The 27982-nt window shown below is 32.7% G+C and overlaps 1 protein-coding gene across 6 annotated transcripts in view; it reads right to left on the minus strand.

Moving 5' to 3' along the window:
• LOC120775094 (monocarboxylate transporter 5) overlaps window positions 1-27342 on the minus strand; it is a 49793-nt gene extending 22451 nt beyond the window's left edge. Inside the window, exons 1-2 of one of the 6 annotated variants that reach the window (XM_040105095.1) lie at window positions 27303-27342; window positions 20846-20946 (exon numbers count right to left, since the gene is read on the minus strand). The gene's annotated coding sequence lies outside the window, so the exon portion shown is untranslated. Of the gene's footprint in view, window positions 1-143; window positions 163-2477; window positions 2539-9338; window positions 9357-20845; window positions 20947-27302 lie in introns of those variants that run through there. The other 5 variants (XM_040105100.1, XM_040105101.1, XM_040105098.1 and 2 more) reach the window with 5 other exon arrangements.
• Window positions 27343-27982: the final 640 nt, after the last annotated feature.

Genomic DNA, 27982 nt, shown 5'->3' on the forward strand with positions numbered 1-27982 from the left:
CCTTTTCTACAAGAAACGCTGTAGCGACCGTAATAATTTTTAATTTCGATTGCAAGTTTTGAGAGAATGTTTATAACAGTGTGTACTATCCGATAATGCAACAAAAAAATCGATTCTTCGAAAATTTCATATTGAAACGATACCTTAAAGAAGTTTTCCCAACAAGTCCTGGATTTGGATCGATCAGTTTGCGTGACAGCTGTGTAGGTTGCCTTTAGTATTTAGGGATTTGTCAACCTGCTGTAATCTGGTAATTCAAAACATCATCGTAAAGTTTGACATTTTTAGAACATTTCGACTTACAAGTGTTATTTGTGCTGTTTATAGTAACTTAAAATATTCGTTTTCAAACTTACTGTGGCCACAAAAAAAAAAGACTTTTTAATTTAAATTTCGATAGAAGACCCATTCGTCGAAATGTTTTCTTTCTATGTTGATATGACTGTTAGTGACAGCTCTGCCAAATGTCACATCTAAGTAATCATTAGTTTAGTATACATTAGACTTTTTGAAGTACATAAGATTCATTCGGCGATAATTATGATGAGTGAAATTATTCAACAAAAAAGTTTCATTAAATTTTGTGTGCGGAATCAAAATTCTGGTGCCGAAATGTTCAGAATGTTGGAAACAGCCTTTGGTGATAATTATTTCTCGCGAGCGAGTGTTTTTTATTGGTAGAAATTATTCAAACGTCAAAATCATTATTCAAAAATCAAGGTTATGTTGACAGTATTCTGTCATTACCAAGATGTGGGACACTGCGAATTTCTTCCGACCAAACTGTCAGCAAGGAATTTATGTCGGAGCTAATCGAAAAAAGAGGTGGAATTTATGGGACAACAACTCTTGATTTTTGCACAACGATAATGGACCGTCAGATGCTGCATTGATTCTTCGTGAGTTTTTCGTCAAATTTTCAATTACTTTGAGAGAGAATTCATGGTTTATGAATAAATTAAGAATATTAAAATTGAGAACAAAGTCTTACTATTTTTTGCTCATATTATTAGGAGGTACGTTTTAAGTCAAGAGAGTTGCCGTCCAGTGAAATATACTTTTGAAAATAATTGTTATGGATTAGGTCTAACAGATTGACGTCTATCAGTTAAGATCAGCAACAAAAAAAGATCATACGATCTGTTAAAATATTACTAGGCAGAAATATCAAATGAAATGGCAGTGCTTTACTAAAATATTTTCTATGAAAAATTAAAAACTCAAATACAGTTTTAAAAGTTAGAGAGAATTTACTTTTAAATCTGTATTTGTTACATTAAGTAGTCATGAATGTAAATATTTACAAGTTTAGCCTTAACTTAAACGCCGGTAGATATGCTAATTAAAATTATAGTTTCATTGGAGAACCATGTTACATTAGAAATTGGTCCAATTGGATAGCAAAACTACAAGTATCATTTTTGAAGTGAAGAATCATGTCCCTACTATTGTTTTTTGATTTGTTCTCGGACAACCATGTCGGAACTAGTAATCTTATCCTTCTTTAGTAATCTGGAGATTACTGTAATTGGTTAAAAAATATTACATTAAAAAAAATTAAAAACTCATCAGTTTGAATATATTAGATACATACATAGAATAGATCTAAAATAACAATAGAAGTTTATAACCATAATACACACCTTTTCCTTTAAGAAGATATTTGAAAAAGCTGCTTGTGGATAAAGGCATGCCATCAGATTTTTTATTCTGATGTATGCCATTTCTTCATAAGCAGTTAAATTTCTTAAAAATACCTTTCATGAGACATATTTATGATGCAATATGTCAAAAGAAAAATAAATTGTCGATACATTTTAATTCGATAATAGTCTTAGAAGAGCTAATGGTTAAATGTAGTTCGACTGTTAGAGGTACATAAATACATATGTATTCGTAACAAATAAATATCTAACTAATAAGGCATACTTATAATCAAATCATCAGCAAATATTAATATGTGAACCAACTGTATGTTGTTGACAGAACCATTTTTAGGGCGTATTGTACAGAGGCCATAGTGCAGTGATTACTTCGGCAATTATGGAGAAAAATAAACAATGAAAAATATTATTTTAAAAAGTTGAACTCTCATTAAAGAATATGTTCTCAATACATTTGGTATGTATTTCAAAGTTCGTAATTTTATACTACATAACTATAATATTTATATAATAAACTTTAGAAAAATATTTTTCCTTTGTTAACACAAAAAGTTTTATAAAATAAATTTTATTTCAGAAATGTATACCAAAATATTTTCCGTAATGTTCTTAAATTAAAAACGACCACACATCAAATCATTTTAATTAGATGATAAGTTCATATTTCACTGCAGTTCAAACTCTCACTTCCGCTAATTTTTTATGTCGTCTATTTTTTTTATTACTTTTTTATTATTTTTTAAATCACATGTCACACTTTCAAACAAAGCAACGAACCAATTCTTTATATAAAATTCAATGTAGTAGCACTACCTCCGAATAACTTTCAGCAACCGCTTTCTACCAGTTTAGACCTTGTTAAACTATGTATAACCCGCTTAAGTATCGTTAGGATTATGAGCACGCTTATTGAAGTATGGCGTCCGTTACCGATCAACCGTGCCGAGAATCTGTCAAAACCTATTGTGAAAACGATTCGAAACCCAGCCACCGAGCTGATAGTCACAGTGCATAGATTAAGTCAACACAAAACCTTCACTGAACCAAATCGCCAAAACAATAGGAAGAGATAGGGAGAAAGCGTGATAAGACGCCAGCAACAACACTTCACTTCACAAATATTTTTGTATATTTCTATAAATACTTATGTAGGAATATTTGCTGAACTGTGATAAGCTGATCACTTAAATCGCAAATATTTAGTAATTAATTACATACGTAAATATATTGTACGTAGTTCATATAACATTACTGATTGAGTGGTGATGTTTAGATGTGGGATGTCTGCCAAAATGAGCTGAGAGGTTGAGCAAAATCTTTATTTGGGTATTTTCTGAATAATTTTGTATTTATTATTTTTAAAAATATTTTTTCTTTTCTTACAAATTTCATAGTTTTTTTTTAATAATTTTTTTCATTTATTTTTATTTTTTTTTGTACTCAGAAGGGACTTCTTTACCAGAATGTATTATAATATTTACGCAGAAACGTAGAAATTTGGTTATTTTTGTCATCCTACCATAAACTTAACCTCACCTTGTAGAACATTTATAATTTATTTTAAACAAGATAAAATACTTGTTATCACACTGACATTAGAGTTGACGTCATGTTCAAGAGTTTAAAACCGACTCTGGACGGCTAATGCAGGAAAGCCCTGTTCGCAATTATCTATTATCTACTAGGTGGCAAACAATTGTTTGAAGTTATCAGTTTGCGCGGTCTACACTATACATAGACGATGAAAGAATTATAATATGAAAATTATTAACTTCGGTTGCATCGAAGCTATAACACCCCTTACGAATGAAAAAGTTTTCGTATAAATCTTGATTTTGGTCGGTTAGTTTGTATGGCATTTATATACTAAAGCAGTCCGATTAGAACAAATTTGTTCGGAGTTAAGTATAAAGTAAAGGTATAATTTACTTTGGAAATAAGCGGTGTCACATCTCGTGAAGATATCATGTCGAATAAAATATTTTTCCATACAAGAATATGATTTTGATTGTTCAGTTTGTATGACAGTTATCTGCTATAGTGATCCGATATTGGCGGCACCGACAACTAAAGAGCTTTTTGGAGAGGAAGTGTGCGAAATTTTATATCTATATCTCAAAAACTGAGGTCGATTTTTTTCTAAAAAGTAGATTATATGGAAAATATTCCACAGATCATTCTGAAAAATTCTGCTTAAGAGACTTTGGGCCTAAAACCAGTTTCCAGCCAGATACTTTTAAGCCTAAGTTTAAAAAATCTAAATAATCGGTTGTATGGGAGATATATGTATGTTATTTTCCGATTTGGCCGATTCCGACCAATGATCAATAGAATATCAAAATACACCAACGTATTAAATTTCATGCGGATATCTCTAAAACTGATGAACATAATTTTATGATCCCTAAGAAGCTTCGCCTTGAAGATCCGATTGCTTGTTCGAAACCCGTTTTAGATCCATAGTATCTTGGGAAAAGTTGTTCAGAATGATTCCTATAACATTTCCCGCATACGCAAATGGCCACCTGTAAATCGTCCCGCTGTAATGGACATGGTTAAATCGGCTATTACACATATATTATAGGGTCTTGAGAATTTCCTTCTAGATGTTATAAATTTCGTAGCAAACTTAGTAAACACTGTTTAGGGTATAATAAAAATGAAAATTTATTTGACAAATAATACTCCGTGTTTCGAATTTTTAGTAAAATTTAACTAGAGGCATTATCATCGACAGATACAAGCTATATACCAAACAAGTTAAAAATTGATGCCGGTTTGGACTGGTACACCAAAAATGGCAATTCCAACTTTCACTTTGCCATTTTAGGCCTCATTCTCGGCGATTTTCTCTTTGCCATTAAAATACTGATTGTCTTTTGACTTCTGAAAACAGAAAAGTTTCTCTGGGGGCTAGATACAAAGATTTTTCGTCCATAAAACTTTCTTTTGGAAATATACATGGCTGTTTTTTGATAAGCAGTTTTTCAAAAAATAATAATAATGATTTTGTTGCTATAATCTCTTAGGTGGTACTTACACAAACTTTACTATTACAGAGGATATATTATATTTAAGAGTACTTTAAATTTCTCTAATTTTTGGGACAAGCATATATTTGAGAGATTGTCAGCATAATTATTAGCGATAAAAACCAGGGTAATACTACTAATAGCTGACTTCGTTTCATGTTTTAAGAGTTTTTTCAAGTAACCGAGCTTGTGAACTATAATTTAAGATCTTAGATCACCGACAAAAGAAAGCACATTACAAAACGTTGCCCACATTTCGGAGCGAATACAATTTAAAGGATTCTAAAGAGGAGATTTTAATAAAATTTTATGATATATAAGATATATATAAACAAATTAAGGATCTTTACGAATGATGCAAAACAAAACTACAAACATTTCTTCCTGGTTTTCACGTGATTTTATACCCACAAATTGTCATTTATTGCTTTTAAATACACAGAAAATATTTATGAATACTGTGAAGTGCAAAAGTTCAACTCCATTATAATTGTCACTCACTTGACTCAAGTAGTGGCCAATGCATAAAGTTATTTTTATGCGTCAGCAGATGTACTGATGCCACAGATAACTACTCATATTTGCTATTATTATGCATACAAAATATTTATTGTTATTTACGGACATTGTCGTCGTTGAAGCAATAAAAAAAGAAATTTAATTTTATATTTAACAATGCGTATATTGTATTTATAGTATATATTGGCTTTATTTGTGCGAAAGTTGTCATAAACGCAACTTGTTCGTGATTCATACAAATGCACAATCAACATTGCGGTAAAAGTCGCTGCGCTCTAAGTGATCCTCTACCCTGCCGCCGAATCGAACATTCTGGAGCAACAGAAGAGTATTTAATTGAACTTGTAATCAATAAAGCGTTGATTAAATTGCGTATATTTATTTATTCGCTAGAATGTAACCGTGGCGCATTTCTCTTTCGACGAGTGGTGGTATTTCGCGGAAACAAAAGCAGATGAAAGCTTCGCAGGGGATTTCACATTATCTGACAATAAGTGTAAGTGATCACTGTTGATTCATAATCTGAATTTGTTATCAAAAATTGTGATTGAAACCACTAATTCGATTATGTGGTCTAAGAAAGGTAACACTTCTAATTTCACCTGCTCACATTTGTAGCTTTCACTTTTTAAGCTCTCCACTTGAAGTTAATACGTTTGAAAACACTTGAACGCGGTATCTTTGAGACACAACCTTGCTGTTTAACAAATTAATTGCAAATGAGGAAAAGTTTTGTTAAATTATACTAAATATGACAAAGAATGTTAGGTTTATGAAAAAACTTTCAGATTAAAATCGCGAATTCATTAATGGCCAATAAATGTTATTAAAATGATACGCCTACTTTCTTGGCTTTATACTCGTATAGTCATAAAGACAAAAAAAGCTGCAGCTTGCTGCGCGTACGAAAATTTGATTGATTGGTGCAATAAAATAATTGAATTTTGGCAAATAATCGAAACCATATGTGTACATGCAGATAAGCCGAATTAATAATTAATACTAAATTTAAGCGCTACTGCTACTTAGGTGTATAACATTTTTCATTTATTGGCGTTTTTATTATTTTATCTGAGACTTTCATCGCTTTGTTTGACCCGTAGGATGTTTGTTAACTGCGATTTTTGGTTGTTTTTATTATACTTGAACGCAGTTTATGATTCGGGGTTTTTTTGTGATCTGACTCAGCTACAATGATAGTTTCAATTGAAAACAAGTCTAGTAGCACGATTACTTAATGGAAGTAATGTTGTTATCATAATTAGCGCGACCTTGGGACCACTGGATATTTTCGCAAATCACTATAGATAGAAATTTTGTTTGAAAATTTAGTTATAAAGAGCCATTCCAGAAACCCACAGTTGAACTTTTGAATCCACATGCGAATATCAATTATCCCATGATAGGCAGAGTGGACCAAATTTAAGCGATTTTGTAAAAAGAAATCCTTAATTTTTCCAATTGATGGGTTTGGTGATGTGTGTGTATTGCTACACGGCGTGAGCAAGATAAGATTTCGTACTAAAAAAATGTCCCTAACAGTTTCCTGATTTCTTAACTCTCTACTATTTGAGCACGCGTTAAAGATGGTCACCAGCAGAGAGAAAATTCTTCATATTTTACAGTTTTTCTGCCAATAACGCGCAAGGGGTGAGTAAGTGTAGCTTGACAAGCTAGCCGACACGGGTAATGCCGGAGCATACCTTCCGGGGTGATGTAGTGACTGACACTTCTCCAGCCTGATGAGCGGCAGTGAAAACATAACACCAGGAGATGGCGAACCCATACCCATCTGAAGATCAACAAAGCGGCGGGGGTCGATGGAATGCCGGCCGAGAAATTACCATACGGTGGCGAGGAACTGATAAAAAACATGCATCAGCTTCTTTGTTTAATATGATCGGACGAAAGCATGCCCCACGATTGGAATTTAATGTGCTCTGTCCAATCCACAAAAGGGAGACCCAACAATCTGCGCCAACTATCATTGGATAAGTCTCTTCAACATTGCATATGAGGTTCTATCGAGCGTATTGTGTGAACGATTAAAGCCCATCGTCAACTAACTGATTGTAACTTATCAGTGTGACTTTGGTTCTAGCAAATCAAGAACTGACCAGATATTCACCATGTGCCAAATCTTGGAAAAGACCCGTGAAAAGAGGATCGAAACACACCACCACTTCCTCATAAAGCATGAAAAGGGGCTGCCTTTATACCAAAAGCAGCGTCAGGATCGGGAGGGACCTCTCCGAGCCGTTCGATACCAAATGAGATTTCAGACAAGGCGATTCCCTTTCGTGCGACTTCTTTAATCTACTCTTGGAGAAAATAATTCGAGCTGCAGAACTTAATCGAGAAGGCACAATCTTTTATAAGAATATACAGCTGCTCGCGTGCGGTGATATTGATATCATTGGCCTCAACAAAGGCATTGTTAATTCTACTTTTGCCAGAATGGATATGGAAGCGAACAAGGGCAAGACGAAATATCTCCTGTCATCAAACAAACAGTCGTCGCACTCGCGACTTGGCTCGCTCGTCACTGTTGACAGTCATAACTTTGAAGTCGTAGATAACTTCGTATTTCTTGGAATCAGCATGAACAGCAACAGCAACGTCAGACTCGAAATACAACGTAGAGTAACTTTTGCCAACAGGTGCTACTTCGGACTGAGTAGGCAACTGGGAAGTAAAGTCCTCTCTCGACGAATGCACGAAAACACTCTGCTATAACCGTGTAAGCGGTCCAATAAAGAAGAAGAAGATATGAAACTAAATTAGTAAACGTTACCAGCTAATGGATTATATACAACGGAAGAAGTTATACTAGTTTTATTTATATACATATAAGAATATACTTTGAGGGTCTCCGTACGTTTTCTTCGTTGTGCGGCTCCTGGCCGAAATAAACTTCGTGCCAAACTTCAAACGCTCTATTCAGGGTATGAAAAGTGCTGATCGAGAGAGCCGACTTTAGATATTCTAATGGGGGCAAAAAATAGTAAGTTTTAATTTAAATTTCAACAAAACAGTTCCTTTAAATTTGGTTCGCGTAGGACGACGAACCACGTCCAAGACGGCCATGAACGTTAACTGGTGATCAACACGTCAATAAAACAGAGGAATTGGTGTTTGAGAATCGACAATTAATAGTCAGAGATCTTTCCGGCATTGTTTGTATGTCGGAAGGAGCAGTTTCATTGGTTTCCCTTTTTGGAAGACAATTTGGACCTAGGAAAAGTGAAAGCACGATTGATTCCAAAATCACTCAAGTTTTTCGACTAGCATCGTCGCGTTAACGTCTGTGAAACAATGCTTTCCGACTACCAGGATGTCATTAAACGTTTTATTACTGGCGATCGTGACAAAGTTGAGCCGAAAAAAAACACGTCAAAGCAGGTCGGAAATCAAGGTCCGCGGAAACCGTCAATTAAGTCAATTAACGGCCACGGGTGATTACTTTTTAAAGAATAAATTAAGAATTCTAAAACTATGAACAAAGTCTTACTATTTAATGCTCATAATAGCATTAGTTCATGAAAATTTTAATAAGAGCAAGTTCTGTTCGAGTGTCGCGCGAGTTCACAATCAATCAATTTACCGATTTAGAAATCAATAAAATTATCGTAGAAAAAAAATAGTTGTTTCTAAACGTTTTTTCTTTTCAGTCTTTACGATAATGATAGCTGGAGAAAAATTTTTTATAAAATAATAATACGAACTGAGGAATACGAACTTTCTGCCAGACTGATCTTTCACCACATTGAGAAATTTTTTGAAAATTTTCAGAGCAAAAATTTTGTAATTACATTACATAAACTGCAATGCTGATCACATCAATAATTAGATTAATCAATTATTATTAATACACAGATATTTTTTAGAAATGTCAAAAATAAGTATTACAAAAACAAATGTGTTAAAAATAATTATTGAGTATTATTTTCTTTACAACACCCGCGATCACGTGGCACATTTTTGTAATCGTATAGTAACGTCACTAAACCGACACATGACACGTGGTTTGTTTTGTCTATAAATCTGTAGCAAATACCGTTACACTAAAAACACATATGGGCAAGTACAAATAGTAGGTATATTAGAAAGTAATTGCACTTACTGCTTTTTATTATATATACATAAATAATAGTTTAAATTTTATTTGTTTTATGCTTTTATGCCAATGCTTCTACAAACTTCTGTAGTCTACAACCACCTAGTCCACACTAGTGTGCTTAAAGGCTGGTACACATCTCGTAAACACATATTATCTTTCGACAAAATATATAAAACTTCCAATGAAGTAATCGAAGTGTCATAAAAATTTGTAGTCATAAAATTGAATCGACGATAACTTGCCTATTGGACACTGGTAATCTAAACAAAAGCAGTAGTTCCCAAACTACTATTAAATTTTGCGCTAAAGGATGCGCGAGAGAAAGGTTGGAATATGTTAAAGGTAAGTTTATAAATATATTAAAAGGTTATTTCGGAAAATCTGCGCCTATAACTTTTTAAGCAAGGAAATATTATTATTTCCCATGAATTGACACTTGAATAATTTGTTTTTCATTTTGTAATCTACTTTTGCCACCAACAAGGTACTGTATGCTCCAACTTTTGTCATTTTCTCTGGTAGAAGTATATTTTAGTTACTACGTTATTCTTATCTAAATTACTTGTCGCTATGGTGACTCGATAACCAAAAATAAAAATATCGGCACGCTTTCGAAGATATCTGTTTAGATTTAAAAAACCAATTGGCAGTCTTGTGCTTGCAAAATACTTTTTTTAATATTCGACCGAATAGACCATGTCCAGCACGCAGTGCAAAAAATATAGCAGCCGTAGCTGAAAGTGTACACGAAGACCGTGGAGAGTCGATTCGGCGCCGATCGCAATAACTCGGACTGACGTATGGCACGAGTAAGTATATCGAAAAATTGGCAAGACTTTTTTTGTAGAGCATTCAATTCTGTACAAGAATATGACTTTTTATTCCTCTAAACGAGAAAGTTCCAGAGAAAAAAAATATTCGTAAAAAATGGTAAAATACCATGTTATTTAAATGGGAAAGGTGTTTGGGGCAAGGTTTATTATGAAAATTAAGGCCTTTTTATGGTCTGATATTTTTTAGATAGAAAACTAAAAGTTTAGGGGGCGTCTCGTCAAAAATAATCAATTCGGTAAATAACGGATAACCTAACGTATAGTCTAAAATCTATGCAGACAATCCCGCTTCGATTCAGGCCTTGGAGCAAAGTATTACGCGTGTCATTCCCTAGCTTCTTCTTCTTAAATGGCGTAGACACCGCTTACGCGATTATAGCCGAGTTAACAACAGCGCGCCAGTCGTTTCTTCTTTTCGCTACGTGGTGCCAATTGGATATTCCAAGCGAAGCCAGGTCCTTCTTCACTTGGTCCTTCCAACGGAGTGGAGGTCTTCCTCTTCCTCTGCTTCCCCCGGCGGGTATTGCGTCGAATACTTTCAGAGCTGGAGTATTTTCGTCCATCCGGGCAACATGACCTAGCCAGCTTAGCCGCTGTCTTTTAATTCGCTGAACTATGTCAATGTCGTCGTATATCTCGTACAGCTCATTGTTCCATCGAATGCTATATTCGCCGTGGCTAACGCGCAAAGGATCATAAATCTTTCGCAGAACTTTTCTCTTGAAAACTCTTAACGTCGACTCATCGGTTCCTGTCATCGTCCAAGCCTCTGCACCATATAGCAGGACGGGAATTATGAGTGACTTATAGAGTTTGGTTTTTGTTTGTCGAGAGAGGACTTTGCTTCTCAATTGCCTACTTAGTCCGAAGTAGCACCTGTTGGCAAGAATTATCCTGCGTTGGATTTCTAGGCTGACGTTGCTGTTGCTGTTCATGCTGATTCCAAGAAATACGAAGTTATCTACGACTTCAAAGTTATGACTGTCAACAGTGACGTAAGTGCCAAGTCGCGAGTGCGACGACTGTTTGTTTGATGACAGGAGATATTTCGTCTTGTCCTCGCTAGCTGCCAGTAAAAATATACACCAAAAAATGTACTTTCAAATTATAAGAAATATTCCCCATTATATTTAAAGTTTCTGAGTTTTTTCGGTAAAAAAGTAGGGTACCTCGAAATGGATCACCTTTTACATAGGTTTGCCTTCTGACTTCACTATTGAGTTCCTACTAATACAATTACGTTATGTTATTTTAAAAATATTTTGTTTTTTTATTTAGCAATAAAATGATAACCTTTCAATATAGATATTAAATTAGGTGCGTGTCTTGGCTAAGATATGAATATTGAGCCTAAAGGTAGGCAACATCATATATTATAAGAAAATATTTCGGAGTGAAGGGGTTATATCCACTTGTAAATAAAAAAAGTTGATTTCTTCTTTTATGCTTATATATTTAAGAGCATTCTCTGAAAATATGAAGTTGTTTTGGAGAAAAGTTTTTTAGATTTGTGTGTATTTGTAAGAATTAAAAAACGCGTTTTTACTTGAAATGCTGTAGGTGATGGACCAATCGACTCGAAATTTTTACACATCTCCCTTAAATAAGTTTTCCAGATAATGAACGAATGATTGATATTTTGGATAACAATTTCAATTTTTAAGCTACTCTGTTGTTTCATAAGAACTACTTTTTTTATTGGGAAGCCGCCACATTGACAAAAATAACTATTTTGACGTGAACTTTCACCATTTCCTGTAATTATTTATTTCTATATTAAAAAAAATGTTGGTCTTTGGATTCGAAATGATTTGAAGCAGCAAAATTTTTCTCTCCGGCACATACTCTGTTTGGGATCTACCCCTGGAGACGGGGATAAAGAAAATACTATACTTTCGAAATAAGGCTCCGATTTTTAATGTAAATTAAATTATGGAAATTTAAGTTACTTTTTACATATTACATAGAAATAAAATGCCTCTTCAAGCAAAAAATTAGATTAAAAAAATTGTTTCTGTCTTATATGTGGATTAAATTCCTTAACGTGCTTATCAAAACCAAACGATTTCTTCTCTATATATCCATATGAATATTAACAACTTTGATTTGTTGCCCAGTGTATTAAAACGGCACTTGAACACTTTATTTAATATTTATTATCATTGTAAATTAAAAATGTTGTGTTTGCAGAAATCATTAATTAAGTTATTTATGACCAAATAATTTTATAAAAATTCCATACATACAGCTGCACATGAAAACAAATAAGTTGGCGATATGCATGAGTTAGTAAATGAAACTCATTCTTTTATTAATGAAAAAAGCTGATATTGCGAAGCAATAAACATCATTCACGGTATTGAACTTGAAAATTTTGAAAGCGAAAGTGTAAGCGTATTTCTCAAAAAATAATGTTATATTTCCGCAATGTATTAATAAAGTATGAAGTGCCAAAATTATTACTTAAAAGTGTAACTTAATATATGTACATACATATAAATAATCTACTGTACGCATATAAAAGTATACAGTATACGTATGTATGTATGTATTTTTTGGCCCTCACAGCTCTGCTCCAAATCAATTAAGCGGTCAAAGTCAATAACTTGAGCGCTTCGCTGTCAACTTCGACGCCAGCGTCAATAAATTTTGAATAACAAAACGTCATTACATTAGCAGAGAGTTGTATTTGTATTCATATTAAAATATATGTATAGGAAGAGAAAAAAATTACAAATTTGTTGGCGTTTAGCACGCGTAGCCGATTAAATAATAAATGAATAAAAACTATATGTTATAGCAATGAAATCGATCAGTGCAGTATTTTAAAAGCATATTCAAGTTTCTGTCTAAGCCACGCTTTCCCTAATATATTATTGTTCGATAACTAAGCCATTAGTAAAGGGCTCGGCTATAAACGGGTAAGCGCTGGAAGGAAGCCATTAGTAAAGATGACTGAATAAATAAATGCACTACCCAAATATGAACATAAATAGATTAATGCCTCCCAAAGCTTGCCAAAATACCCTTATATCGAATGTAATGATTTCTTACAACGAGTACATTTATAGTAAAACAAATCTAATAAAATTAAACATTAATTTAAACATGGTATAAAAATTAATTTATACAATTTTGTACCACAAATTGATGATCATAAAGAAAATTGGTTCTGTGTGCCCACTAATGCTTTTATTTGGAGGCTTTCAGTCATAAAATTCTACTAAGAAATATCACTAAGGAATGAGTGGTTCAAAGAAATATATGGATTTTTGAGATATCTGGATACGTTTATATAGAGGGTGAGTCATATTTTATTTCGGTAGGTAAACAAATAATAAATTTAAAATTTATTAGCCGCTTGAGTTAAAAATCGCAATTAAGAACAATACCAAAAACACTTCATAACCTGAAATTTGCTTTGTATTAAATAATCGGCCAGTTTTACGTGTATAGTATACATTAATCCATGGATTGATATTGTAAGATTAATAAATTATCTCTCACTGACATTTGAACAAAGGCCATCATTGGTTGTTATTTTTTTAAACGAAGCTAAACAGCCAATAGAAATGCATATAATTATATTTGTATTATGTCTGTACGAAAATGCGTGTAATCGAATTGAACGGTTACGGCTTGCTATAAGACGGGGCGTCATGCCGCACTTCAAATTATTTGATTCAGTTTCTGGAAGAAAACCATTCAGGAAATCTCATATCAGAAACATGTGACTTTCGCTGGTCAACCAGCCTCCCAGATTCCCTTTGTAATTGATTTAAAAAAAGTAAGACTATGCAATTGCTTGATGACCCCTCAGCCAGTATTTGTGCCGAAATTATAGCTATATTGCCCTAGATTCTCAAAAAAATAATGAAATTCGTAGAAGAAAAGATTACTTTGAGGTGTAAGCCTTCCGGCTACTTGTTTGATGAGAAGTGGAGTTTGATTATGGAGTTATGTATATTAGAGTGATTCAAAAAAAAAAAAAACCTAGAGGTGTCTAGGAACCTATTTTTCCGAGTACGAAACGATAAAAAAAATTTTTTTTTTTAGAATCACTCTAATGTATATGTATAAAAATGATCAGGATACAATCGTACAATCGATTTCCGTACACGCGATAACCTGATTAAAAATTAAGATATGTATCTTGACTTTGTAGCGAGGGACACCTGTGGAAAAAAATTTTGAAAAGTGCGTGTAATGTACACATATTCCAAACCATTAAGGGTAAAACCGCCAAAATCGCTCAGGACATATTCCTTAAGCTCCCTTAACTGCATTATAAAAATCTAAAAAACCGGGAAATCAATAACTAAATATGCCAGAAACATTTAATTTTACTCCAAAGATGGCATGAGAGATTTAAAGGAGCCGATGTCAAAATTTGACGATAGGCGTGACACCGCTCACATTTAGATTAAAAGCTATATATCGGGACCTGCTCGACCGATTTCAACCATATTTCCTTTGACATTCCAGCGCGGAAATAGGCGGAAACGGACTACATAACACAATTTCAAATTCTATTTGATTCTTTTAATTGATAGGATACAAATGAAAAATAAATTAATATCACGAGATAAAACTTTGGGCGAATAGTGCCTTTAAAGTACCAATAGTTGACTTTGGCAGAAAATATTGGTCAATCTGTGAGATACGTAATTGAAATTCGGAAGGGATCCGTTCCTCATAATACTATGCCTGCGTGTAAAAACAGGTTAAATCCGTTCTATACTTTCCTTAGCCCCCATATTACCTAATAAAAAGATTTTCTAACTTCCGGGTAACTTTATATCACATAAATCGGCCAATATGTAAATTATTTTAATACAATTGAGAGAATTGCTTAGAATGAATAAAATTGGGTGAAAACTTGCCCTAGCATCCAAATAACTAACAAGCCAGCAAGTTGCTAGAGTATAAAATGTTCGGTTGTGTCCGAATTTACAACTCTCTTCCTTGTTCTTAGATTAATTTAAGCAAAACCAGTGTGATTTTGAGCAATCGTGCTTCGCTTGCAATTGTTGCGTATTCGCCATTATAGTTATTTGTTTTCCCATGTCAATTCGTTTCAGCACTTATGTTTATTTATCAATTTATTTTAATTTTTCGTTTTAATTTCATTTTTAATATGACAAAGTGATGCCGCACAGCAGTAAATGGTTGATTATGGCAGTGATTAAAGCAAGAGCATTTTGAGCTTCCGCCCAAGCTCACGCATGCAAGTCAATTTCTCGAAGATACATAGGTATACATATCATATATATGTACATTAAACATATGTATTTATCTATAGTTTCGAACACATATACAGTTGTGTGCAGAAGCAGGCTAACATCGAACGGAAAAATTACTTTTTCTGATTATAACTAAATCTCTCGAAAAAACTAGTTTGATTTAATATCCAAAATCGATTTGTAATGAATCTTTTACCTAGTCTTGTGTACACTTTTACAGAAGCTAAATATATTATTTTTCAACAAGTTTTTTACTTTGAATTTAAGACAATACTTTTATTTTGAACACAGCTGTACGTACTCGCTTACAAATAACAGTTATAATGCTAAGCAAGCATGAAACCTTTGTCAATCCACTAACAACAAAACAATGCAATCTATTAAATACTCGAACATACATATATACATATGTATCATTCATGTTGTTGTTAATAGATTACTCATACATACATGTGTAAGTAAGTGTGTATGTTCTTAGCTGAAGAAAACAATTTGTAATACAAGTATCATGTTTCGAAATGTTGACTGAATGATGCACTAGTTCCATGTTGAATATCAACAAATTTTATCACACTTTACTGAACTTTGCACTAGTGTGGTAAATGGACATAGTTTGATGATAAACATTATGTATGCATGCAACTGCAATGAATATCAATAATAAAGTATAATAAAACAATTAAAAATTTAATAATAATATTAAAAAAAAAATATGAGAAACAAGAAAAGAAGGGAAATTTCGGGTGTAAGCGAACATTTTATACTCTTGCAACTTGCAGGAATCAATCCTTTAGGTTATGGCAAAACTTTGTATTAAAGTAAAAACATGTTGCTTTTAAGCATCCATTATTCGAAGAAATGGTGAATAAAATTCAATTAAATACGTTATTTTCTGTACTTATATTGAAGGCCATAAACTTAGACTTAGTTTTGTTGCTATTTTTTAGTTTGCGTCAGCTAAAATTATTTCGAAAACTTTCAACTGAAATATGTATTATTAAGTCGACCCAGAGGGCTAAATTTATTATATTGAGTCAGTGTGGAAAACGTCAATCAGAGCATCGTAATTCATTATATTAGGGATATAAGGTTCAGACCAAGGTGTACATATCTTATCCATTTAGTTTCATTAAAATATCACACATTTTGATCAACCTGAACGGTATAAATGCTAGTGGAAAGACGGAATCCATTATATGAGGAGTATTGGGGGCAGAAAAAAGGACGGCTGATCGCATTAATTTGAAGCAATTTCCTATAATTATAAATAAAACTCCCTGATTGACATATTCAGCATGAAATTTGTTAGAATAACGAAAATAATTCTAAGTAGGATATGGTAATTGGGCTAGTATTGACTAGATTTCTATCTATTTTAACCAAGAGTAAATGCAATTAAGATACAGATAAAACTCCCAAGGTTTCATCAAGCTTCCTCACATAAAATCATGAATTAATCGCCTTCAAAGTAACATCCATTTGAAGTGATCCACATGTGCCAACGCTTCTTCCAATCGTCAAAACATTTTTTATAGGCATTTTCCGGGATTGCCTTCAGCTCTCGCGTCGAATTTGTTTTGAGGTCTGTGAATTTGCTAAATAGCCAGCAGTTACACGAAGGTAAATTAGATGAATACGGTGCTTGCTCAATGATACTTGTTGAGTGTTTGTTCAAAATTTAAGACGAATACGTTAAAAATTTTTGTAAAATTCGACAAACACTACTGTGGCCGACTGACAAAAACAGCTGCTATAAACACACTGGTAGACAGATCGCACTAATTTTTGCCATCATAATTAAGAACAGTTGTACCAACTTAGGACAAAAATGTACCTGTCTTCCATATAAGCGGGAGATAAGAAGAATTCCCGATACTTTCTTGACAGTGTGTATATAGAGTAAAGTCAACCGGATGTTTGAATATACTCAAATTGGCTACATGGGGGTTCGATTAAGCTTTCGCCCAATTATACCCACATGTATAATACAAGTAGATAAACTAATATGAGTTAAATATCTTCTGTAACTTTCATTGAGATAACTCACATGTTGGCCGATATATGCGGTATAAAGTCATCCAGAGGTTCGAAAATCTTTATGTTATGTATATGGGGGCTGAAAGAAGTATTGATCCGAATCAACCCATTTTTTACACATAGACATACTAACAGGAACGATTTTTTTCTAAATTTCAATAATATATCTCACACATGGACCGATATTTTCTGTCAAAAGTCTACTATAGGTAATGGCGTTCGCATATTCGGTACATAGGGGTTTGAGCTGTTTTAGTTAGATTTGGACAGTTTTTCAAAGGACTAGTGCAAAATTTTGTCGCGTTATATTAATTGCTTCTTGAATTGTATACCGGAATACCGGAATGTGAAAGAATCAAAAGGAATTTAAAATTCTGTTATATGGGAAGTAGGTCTGGCTATAGTCTGAGTTCACCCATTTGCACACTGTGACATAAAAGTATTAAAATAATATTATGTACAGAATTTTTCTGAAATCGGTCCAGCAGGGTCTGAGGCGTGTGAGTTAACTTTGATTAGGGCAGCACCATGACCATAGTCCAATTTTGTCTACGGCTGTTCGAGATTTTGTGTGTTTTTTTTAATTTTGAGTAATGTTATATCTGAAAACATTTCCTGAATAAAGTGATTTCACAACAATTAATGGAAAAATAGTGAAAGACTGAATGTTAAAAAAGATTTTTATAATCGATTTGGCGTCTTAAAATGAATATTTATCTTATTATTACAACAGTCTACAGCAATATACAGAGTGTTTAACTAAACCAATGGATCGATCAATATTTGTTTCATCTTATTGAAAGTCATCAATAATTATAGTCAAAAATTTAAAAATATGAAGATCATTCACGTTGGCCTCTTATTTCAATATAAGCCTCGTGTAACAATTTTTGGTCCAAACTATATAACAGATGATAAAAGTCAGGCCAGCATTTTTCTAAGCGAAAATTCTATTTTTTTCGATATTGGTGTTGACCTCTTATACCTTTAAAATAAGAGACGAATTTAGATGATGAACACAGTTTTAAATAAACCAAGTAATGATATCAATTTCTTCGGCAATCGAACCTGTTAATCCAATTAATCTAAAATCGGATAAAAATCTTATTTCATAATTCCGATAACCTGTACATAACATATGTTGAGTTCGTTTTCATTATAATAATTCCAAGAACAAAAATAAATCTTAGTAGTAAAAGAGCTCAACGACTGAAAGAGTTATCTTATTATTTTAGAATCCCAAGCGACTTCATTATAGTTGCTATTAAATTACATAAATTTTCACGTAATGATTGATTTATGCAAGTTAATTGTATATAGATCTCTTAATATAAACCTCAAAATATTTATATATCTATTGTCAGTTCGACCAGCGATTACGTAGACTACCCATAAATCCAGAATGGAATATAATCTGCTGTCGAAATTTGACCTCATTAATATGCGTCATATTTACTATCATTTTAACTAAATAAGGAATAATAATAAATAAACATCAAGAACTGCTGACGTATCAGTAACGTATGCAAATTTTATACGTATGTAGTGTGTATGACTTATGCCTAATACCAGTTATACTCTGGCACCATGTTGCTACAGAGTATAATAGTTTTGTTCACCTAATAGTTGTTTGTATCGCCTAAAACTAATCAGGTTTAATATATATTTATATGTATATATAAAAATGACTAGAATGACGAGACCGGTGGAAATCTGAAAAGTAGGGACAATAACTTTTCAAGCCCCCACATATAGAATGTGTGGGCTACAGTGCGTATGGCTGCCTTTTTGCGGAAAATATCGCTCATTCCAATATATATTTAGTCGGGATTGACAATATAATGCCCATCTGTTAAAAATAGGTTGAATCCGGTCAATATTTCCCTTGGCCTCCATATTCCTGATGTAAAGAAGTTCCAACTTCCCCTTGACTTTATACTAGAGATGCATAGCATTAACCTAAGTATCACGAAATATTAATGTTATTGCAAAATAAATATAAACATATCAAAATAGACAAAAGATAATCATTTAAATCATTTATATTTTGAATGAGTCATTAGTCAGCATTTATTTAGTCAACTTGCAAATGCTATAATAATGTAGATAGAGGATCTAAAACGCTTTGCTTTTATTGACAATAATAGATTGAAATTTGCAGGTACGATAAAATCGTAAACAAATATTTTTCGAGTTCTTTCACCTTTTGTTTAGGGTAAACAAAATGACATTGCTCTTAGATGCAACTGTTTGTCAACAAGCTAATTGCAAACATACCCTGTAAGAAACTTCAAATTTTATGAATTTTTGTCTCCTGGTGAACTTGAACTTCTAACTTCGGAACTAATTATTTGTCCTCTTCAAATAATGAAAATATTTAGAAAGTGAAGGATATGGTGCTTAAAAATCGTTAGTCTAGTGTTAGAGAAAGTTAGAATGATTTGGGTGGATATTTTGGGTATGAAACGCCTTCTTCATACTAAGTACCTTTAACAATAGTAAGCTCTTCGACCAGTTTATTATCAAAATGTTAACTTCGGCTTTACCGAAGCTAATATACCCTTCACAGGTGTATTTTTTTTTGGTAACTATGTGTGCAATTTGTATGGAAGCTATATGCTATAGTAATCCGATCTGAACAATTTTTTCTGAAATTATGTTATTATCTAAAGCAATAATCCATGTAAAATTTCGTGAAGATACCACGTCAAATGCGAAAGTTTTCCATACAAGCCCTAGTTTCCGATCGTTCGGTTTGTATGGCAGCTATATGCTATAGTGAGCCGATGTAAACAATTTCTTTCGATATTACAATATTTCTATAAACAATAACTCATACCAAATTTCGTGAACAGATCTTGTGAAATGCAAAAGTTTTCCATACAAGTACTTGATTCCGATCGTTCAGTTTGTATGGCAGCTATATTTTATAGTGGTCCGATATCGGGCGTTCCGACAAATGAGTAGCTTCTTGAAGAGAAAATGCCTTTTGCAAAATTTCAAAACGATAGCTTAAAAACTGGGGGACTTGTTCGTATATATACAGACAGACGGACGGACGGACGGACGGACGGACGGATGGACAGACAGATAGACAGACGGACATGGTTAAATCGACTCAGCTCAACATACTGATCATTTATATATATACATACTTTATGGGGTCTCCGACGCTTCCTTCTAGGTGATACAAATTTCGTGGAAAACTTAATATGTATACCCTGTTCAGGGTATAAACATATGTTTGAGTACTCTGGATAGGCCTAATCTTTCTTTGTTCAAAATTATACAAAACATTGTTTTCAGGAAATGTGTATAGTTATTTATCTTAAACCTTATCTGCTAGGATCAAATTTTTCTCATTCCGTATTAATTAAGTGGCCACAATTTTACTTACATATTGTATATCAGCCGGAAGTTTTTGGAGGACACTTGTTGTCAAGGTGGTTGCATGGGCTTTGAGGAAAGCAGGAAGTATTCGAAGAGAGGCGACAGCAACTGAAAGAGAAGAAAAATCATGCCTTTAACCTTTTTGAAATGTGGAAACTAATATCGTAAGTACGAGCGTCAAACCAAAAACGATATTTATCAGCATAATTTTGCTTCTAATAAATCTCATGATACATAATACTGAACAATATTTTGAATACTCGGGTATATATGCGCCCAAGTAAACAAATTTTGAGCGATTTTCATCTAATCTGCTAATTAATTTAAACTGTTTGTTTAGTTGATTTTACGAAGAGGTTCGACGTATTTTTTTTTTGGTTTTTTTAATTTACTTTCTTTGTTTGTTGCTGAGGTTGCTTCCCTGCATACATTTCGTAAATTTTTTCTTTGTTTACTTGCAATTCACTTTGGCCCATTTTCTAAGCGTAATTATCGGGTATATATACATATGTATATGCAGTTAAACAAACAAGTGTATTTATAAGTATAAAAATAGGTTTATATTTATGCAGGTGTATATTTATTTTAAAATTTGAGAGTAGAAATTCACAAAGTGCATTCAGTGAGATTTTCACAGTTCATTGCCAGCAAAATACAAATTTAGTACATTTCAATGTCACAAAAATTATATGTATAGTATTTAGTATATATATAATTGTAAGCTATTTAAATATATATGACATTTAAATAAAACCGGATACAAAAATAATGTCGATGTATATGTATGTGCCACACGAGTTATCGCAAACAGCCTTTTGGCTAAGAAAACGTGTAACGAAACTAAATAGCAGATATACCAATTTAATGAGGCATCCACATATAGTATGTTGTTGCACTAATTCAACTCGATAATTTTGCTGTTGCTTTAACATGTAATGTTTTTTGACAAGCGAACTGAAGCGAGCAGAGAAATGGCGAATCGAATACAGCTAAGGTATCTGGATAATCGTTGCTGATTCAATTTTATTATTGTTTGAAACAAATGAAATATTTTGTAATTTCTTGAACAGTTTTTCGAATTTTCGTTGTAATTCTCTTCGTAGAACAATAAAAAATGTATCGATCTTTAGCGAATTTTCACTCTTGTATATAATTTATATCTTTTATACTTCGGGATTGAAAAACAGTCACAAGTATTAATAATCGAAAATCGCTTTATAAATTTAAAAAAAAATCTCCATTAAGGTCTCTACAATTTTGCGTGCGCTTGAACCAATTCTCAAAGCACTTTTGCCGTTCTAATTTATGTATCTCCAAAACATGTATTCTAAATGCATCAACCTCCTCTTACGGTGGCGAAAAACGTTGACCTCGTAGTTTTTTTTTTTACGTACGAAATAAGTCATTCAATACCAACTCTGGACTTTACGGTGGATAACTCATCAAATCGGAGTTTAAAGGGCTCAAAAATGCAGTTGTTTCAGTCGATGTGCGAGAGCTCGCATTATCGTGGTGAAAAGTGGACGTATTCGGTAGTTTGTTTTTGATATTTTGAAACAGAACCGGGAAAAAATAGTTGTATACCACTCCGAGTTTACTGCTCAGTGCTTTTTCATACCACTAGTTGCATCATAATCAGTTTCTTCAAAAAAGCAGGCAACCATTTTCTTGTAAGTGTTTCGAGCGGGAACAACTTTTGTTGACCCAAGCAATCAACTGTTATTTGTTTTCAGGCTCATATGCATAAATCTACAATTTATCACCTGTCACCAATTGACAGGAGCCGTTTTTATGCGATTGACAAATTGTGTAGGATCCAACGTGAAAAACATTTTTTACAATCAAATGTTTATGCGATATTGAATGTGTGCTCATCACTAATTAGTTGTCCTAATCTTAAAATGAGTCTCATGCCAATCTTGCGCTATCAGTTTGAAGACAGCATCAATTGTTTTCGGAGGAATAACTGATTTTGGACGAAATACATATTTGCAGTGATCTACGACCTCGAATGTATTCACCATAAATTTGATAAACATAGGTCTTGAGTAGAGCTCCTTCTTATAGGAGAAGTTTATCGAACTTTATTATAGCAGAAATTTGACCGTTTGGTCAAAAGAGTTGGTAACTCATATTCAATTCCAAATCCATAGAGAGAAAAAGAACATTATGACTTTTAAAAGGCAGTGTCTAGTCTAGTTAGTTTCATAAAAGTATTACCTCGTTTAGCTCATGAGAACATAGAGTTATATAAATATGGATCAAATCCTTTTATCTGGCTAGAACATACCTAATGTCAACAATGGGAATATTATCTCTGTAATAACAAATCGTAGGCGTCATACTTTTAGTAATAAATTTTTACTTTTTGTAGCTTTAATAATAATATGAGACCAAAAATCAGTACACTACCTAACCATAAGACTGGAGCCCTGATTAAACTTCTAGGTGGAAATTCAGCATGCCGCAGGAAAGGCAGCTTAAGTCACTTCCCAACAAATGGCCAACATTGTGGGCCCAGCGAAGTAAAGAGAAAGCTCCCAATGTCGATGACAATCAGTGTCCTATTATACGGAGCTCAGATCTGGGCAGATGAGCTTAAAAAGGAAACCGGCGTAAGGTAAACTGTAAATTCGGAGAAATCGACTTTTACGCAACTCAGCTGTTATATGGTCACGGGTACTTCAAAAAAAAACTCCACAGAATGGGAAAAGGCGAAGAGACCTGAAGTAATGCAAATGTGGCTCCAAAGTGGGCGACCTTTCCTTAGAGGGGATTTTTAGTGACCTGCAAATGGCACATACCATTCGTTGCTGTGACGACAGAACTGATGATGCGCTAAGTATTTTCTATCCCCCCACCCACAAAAAACAAAATATGATAAGAATATGAGAATTTCATGTATTAAATATAAATATTTTAAAATGTTGCATATGACACTTGCTATAATACATTTTTGGCAGTTTAATATGTATCAAAGTAGTTAAGTACTAATTTTAGCAATACAAAAGAGTGTGTACAATATATTAACCAAATACGCTAAATAATAAAACAAATTAACACTGAAGCGTCAGGCAATAAAAAAAGGTGTGATATTTTTCTGTTGATAAACACAAATAAAAGATAAAAATAAAAAAAAAACAAATAAGAGAACGCCGCAGTTGAGAGCACCAAACGCGACAAGCAAAAAAAAAATCACAAAACATATGTTGTATATCTACAAAAGAAAGGTTGTATTTTAGCGCCACTTAAACGTGTCGCAGCGCAAACAAAGCGTGGCGTGTGACCCACAGTGCTGCGGACGATGGTGCTGATTGGCGTATGAGCGATTTTGATTGACTACGCATGGTCACTACATAGTTGCACTACAAAACCATATATGAATGTTTATTCTATATATAAGTATCGGCGCCCATTCATAGGTATATCCACATGTATTTGTATGTTGCTTCCTACATGCGATTTAATGGGGTGAAATAGATTTTTCACATGACAGCCGGCGAGCGGGCATAACAACAAAAATGCAGCAAATCCGATGCTACAACAAATTGCCAAAAACAAATAAATAAAATAATAAATTTGCAATTTAAACAAAAAGCGACAACAAAATATTAAATTGCCTTCGCTTGTATATTGGTTAATTTGTTTTTGTATTTTCTATTTGTTGTTGTTTGGATTATTTGCACAGATTGAAATGTTTGTTATTCGATTAACTTTCTGTTTTGCTTTTGTTTATTATATATTATTGATATCTTTTGACTCTCGTGATAGCAATTTTGCTGAACTTTTTCATTGATATTTTTATTTTTATTTTTTATTTTTTATTATAAAATATTTTTATATTTTTAGGTTACATTGTATTCAATTTGAGAAAATGGTTTACATTAAAATTGTTGGATTATATTTTATATGCTGTACTTAATTTTGTTGTTTTCACAGAGAGTGCAAATGATCTTCTTCTTTTCAGTCTGTTGTTATAAACAAATCAAATCAAATCAAATCAAATCAAATCAAATCAAATCAAATCAAATCAAATCAAATCAAATCAAATCAAATCAAATCAAATCAAATCAAATCAAATCAAATCAAATCAAATCAAATCAAATCAAATCAAATCAAATCAAATCAAATCAAATCAAATCAAATCAAATCAAATCAAATCAAATCAAATCAAATCAAATCAAATCAAATCAAATCAAATCAAATCAAATCAAATCAAATCAAATCAAATCAAATCAAATCAAATCAAATCAAATCAAATCAAATCAAATCAAATCAAATCAAATCAAATCAAATCAAATCAAATCAAATCAAATCAAATCAAATCAAATCAAATCAAATCAAATCAAATCAAATCAAATCAAATCAAATCAAATCAAATCAAATCAAATCAAATCAAATCAAATCAAATCAAATCAAATCAAATCAAATCAAATCAAATCAAATCAAATCAAATCAAATCAAATCAAATCAAATCAAATCAAATCAAATCAAATCAAATCAAATCAAATCAAATCAAATCAAATCAAATCAAATCAAATCAAATCAAATCAAATCAAATCAAATCAAATCAAATCATATTGGTGAAGTTGTTTACAAGACAAACAAGAAAAAACGCTAACTTCGATTGCATCGAAGCAATAATAATACCCTTCACAAATAAAAATTATTACAAGAACTTGGTGTTGATCGGTTAGTTGCTATGGCAGCTATATGCTATAAAGGAAGGCTACTTAAACCCAGCCTCAAAGTAACTACCAACAGAGCTGAAGGACTCTACCCTAGACAACACGGCTTTAGATCCGGCGGATCCACTCCAGGAGCAATAAAATGCATCATTAAAAGTGTACAAGCCGCACCTCACTGCAGCCCTCAGAGCAGCATCAGCCTAATGAACAGAGTCAGGTGATGCAATATCAGTTATAAACGTTAATGCATCAATTGATCTTCTGGCATACGAAAGGAAAAAACTGTGGGAGCTAAAGAAAACATCCGAAATAACAAGAGCGCAATAGAACAAATATAGTAAGATACAATAACAACATAGAACTTAAGATGGGAGAATGAGAGGTTCGGCAGATGAACGGCCAGACTTATGGACAGGCTGTGAATTCGGAAAATTGAACGTCACCCTAAAATAACGCAAATGCGGTTCCTTACAGGGGTAGTTTTTAATGACTTGCAAGTCGCATACGATTTGAACAATTTTAACGAAAATTAAAGCATTGCTTTGGGCAACATTTAAAACTTTTTTCGTATGATAGCTGTATGCTATAATAATCCGATATAGGCGATTCCGATAATTATGTAATTATTTTGTCAGTATATAGACTGGTTCCACTTTGCCAACCTTCTTCGACTGCTAAGGATTTGATAATCAGCTCAATCGTGCTGATCATTTCGCTATTGACAATCCATCTATCTTGGTTAGCTTAATATGGTACAAACAACCATCGATAGAACAAAAGGTAAATTATGACAAATACTAGATTATTTTGTTATTATTTATTTAATAAAATATAATAAGTGAAATCCGATTCGAATTTGTATTAAATGGCAAACTGCAAATTTTCGAGTCTCGATTTCAGCACCAACTAACTGATAAGAATTGTGCTGATTTTCTAATTCACAGTTGGCACTGATTTGTTTCAATAAAATATGTATTTTACCCAATTGAAGAAGCATGATTTTAGAATAATAAGCGAAAAAAATGAAATAAAAATAAAAAAAAATAAATAAAATAAATAAATAAATTAAAAAATAAATAAATAAAAAAAGCTAACCGATATTTCTGAGCTAACAGGAAATGCTATTATTAATATGATTATGTATTCCCATCTTATTCATAAAGTCATTAATCAACTAGCTACCACACAACTAGTGCAAATCTAGTTACTATCAAACTAGTATCAATAAAAGCGATTTTATTAAGTAGATATGTACCTATTGGAAACCATTAAGCATGCATTGCTAGTTTACTCGCTTTAGATAATGGCGCGCAAAAAATATTAATATTTTTTTGGTGTTTACTTTTGGCGTTGGTGTCAACCAGCACGCGTTGGCGGTCGAATGTGGTACAACAATGTAAAAAAGCGAGACAATTTTCAACAGAGAAAAACACAAATCAAAAATAGCGCTTTTCACAGCAGCAGTGTGACTAAAAAGATCGAAATAAATATAAATGTAAAACAACAACAACAAAAGTATACAAAAGGCGCCAACAGAAATTGCACGAGTTGTAGATATTTTTTTAAAAATAGCACTGCAACGATCGCAGCTATGCACAGCGACTACGCGGAATCGGTGTTTTTTTCATTGCTATTACATTTTATTTATTTATTTTTTTTATTTCTATTTCTATTAAATTTCATTTATTTATTTTTGTTTCTATTTCAGTTTGTTTATTTTTAATTTTTGTGTGCAACCAAGTTTTTATGAACTTTATATTAAATCTTGTTTATTACCTATCAAATTGTTAACACATTCACACTGCGCTGGTCACTTTTATATATATATATTTTTTTAGCGCTGATATTCTTGTTTATATTAATTTATTTTATATAATATATATATTTGTAATTTTTAATTTTTAATTTATTAGTGCCATAAAAACGAACTCGCAGACGAAAAATTAAAATTTTAAAATTTCGACCGTATGAACACCACGTGCGCGTTGAAAATTCGTGCATAAACTGAATTGGACAGACGAAGTGCTCAGCGGCGCGTCCACAAATACGCTGCGCAGTGATTGAATATTGTTTGCGAGCGAGATCCTCTTTACTGCTGATAACAGCAGTCAGCGGACAGTGGATGACTGAGCAAAAACAAAAAAAAATTCAAAAACAAAAACAAAAAATTGTAATAAGACATTAAAAGAAAAACAGAGCACTAAACTGCTGTAGTGGACACTTTGATTGAGTTTGTGTGATAGAGTTGCCATCTTCTTTAAAGATTTTGCTAACTTAAAGGTGCAGAAAAATTTAAATTTATTGCAATTATTTTAATTTAATTTGATAAAAAATGTATAAATATAAAAACGAAAACCAAAAATTTATTAAAGATTTATTTACTGGCATTAGGGGGAGCCCAAAATTTGCCTGACGAATTCGAATTCGAATTTAAAAAAACTGTTTAGAGGGGAAAG

The sequence above is a fragment of the Bactrocera tryoni genome, chromosome 4, assembly GCF_016617805.1.
Source record: "Bactrocera tryoni isolate S06 chromosome 4, CSIRO_BtryS06_freeze2, whole genome shotgun sequence".
Lineage (NCBI taxonomy): Eukaryota > Metazoa > Arthropoda > Insecta > Diptera > Tephritidae > Bactrocera > Bactrocera tryoni.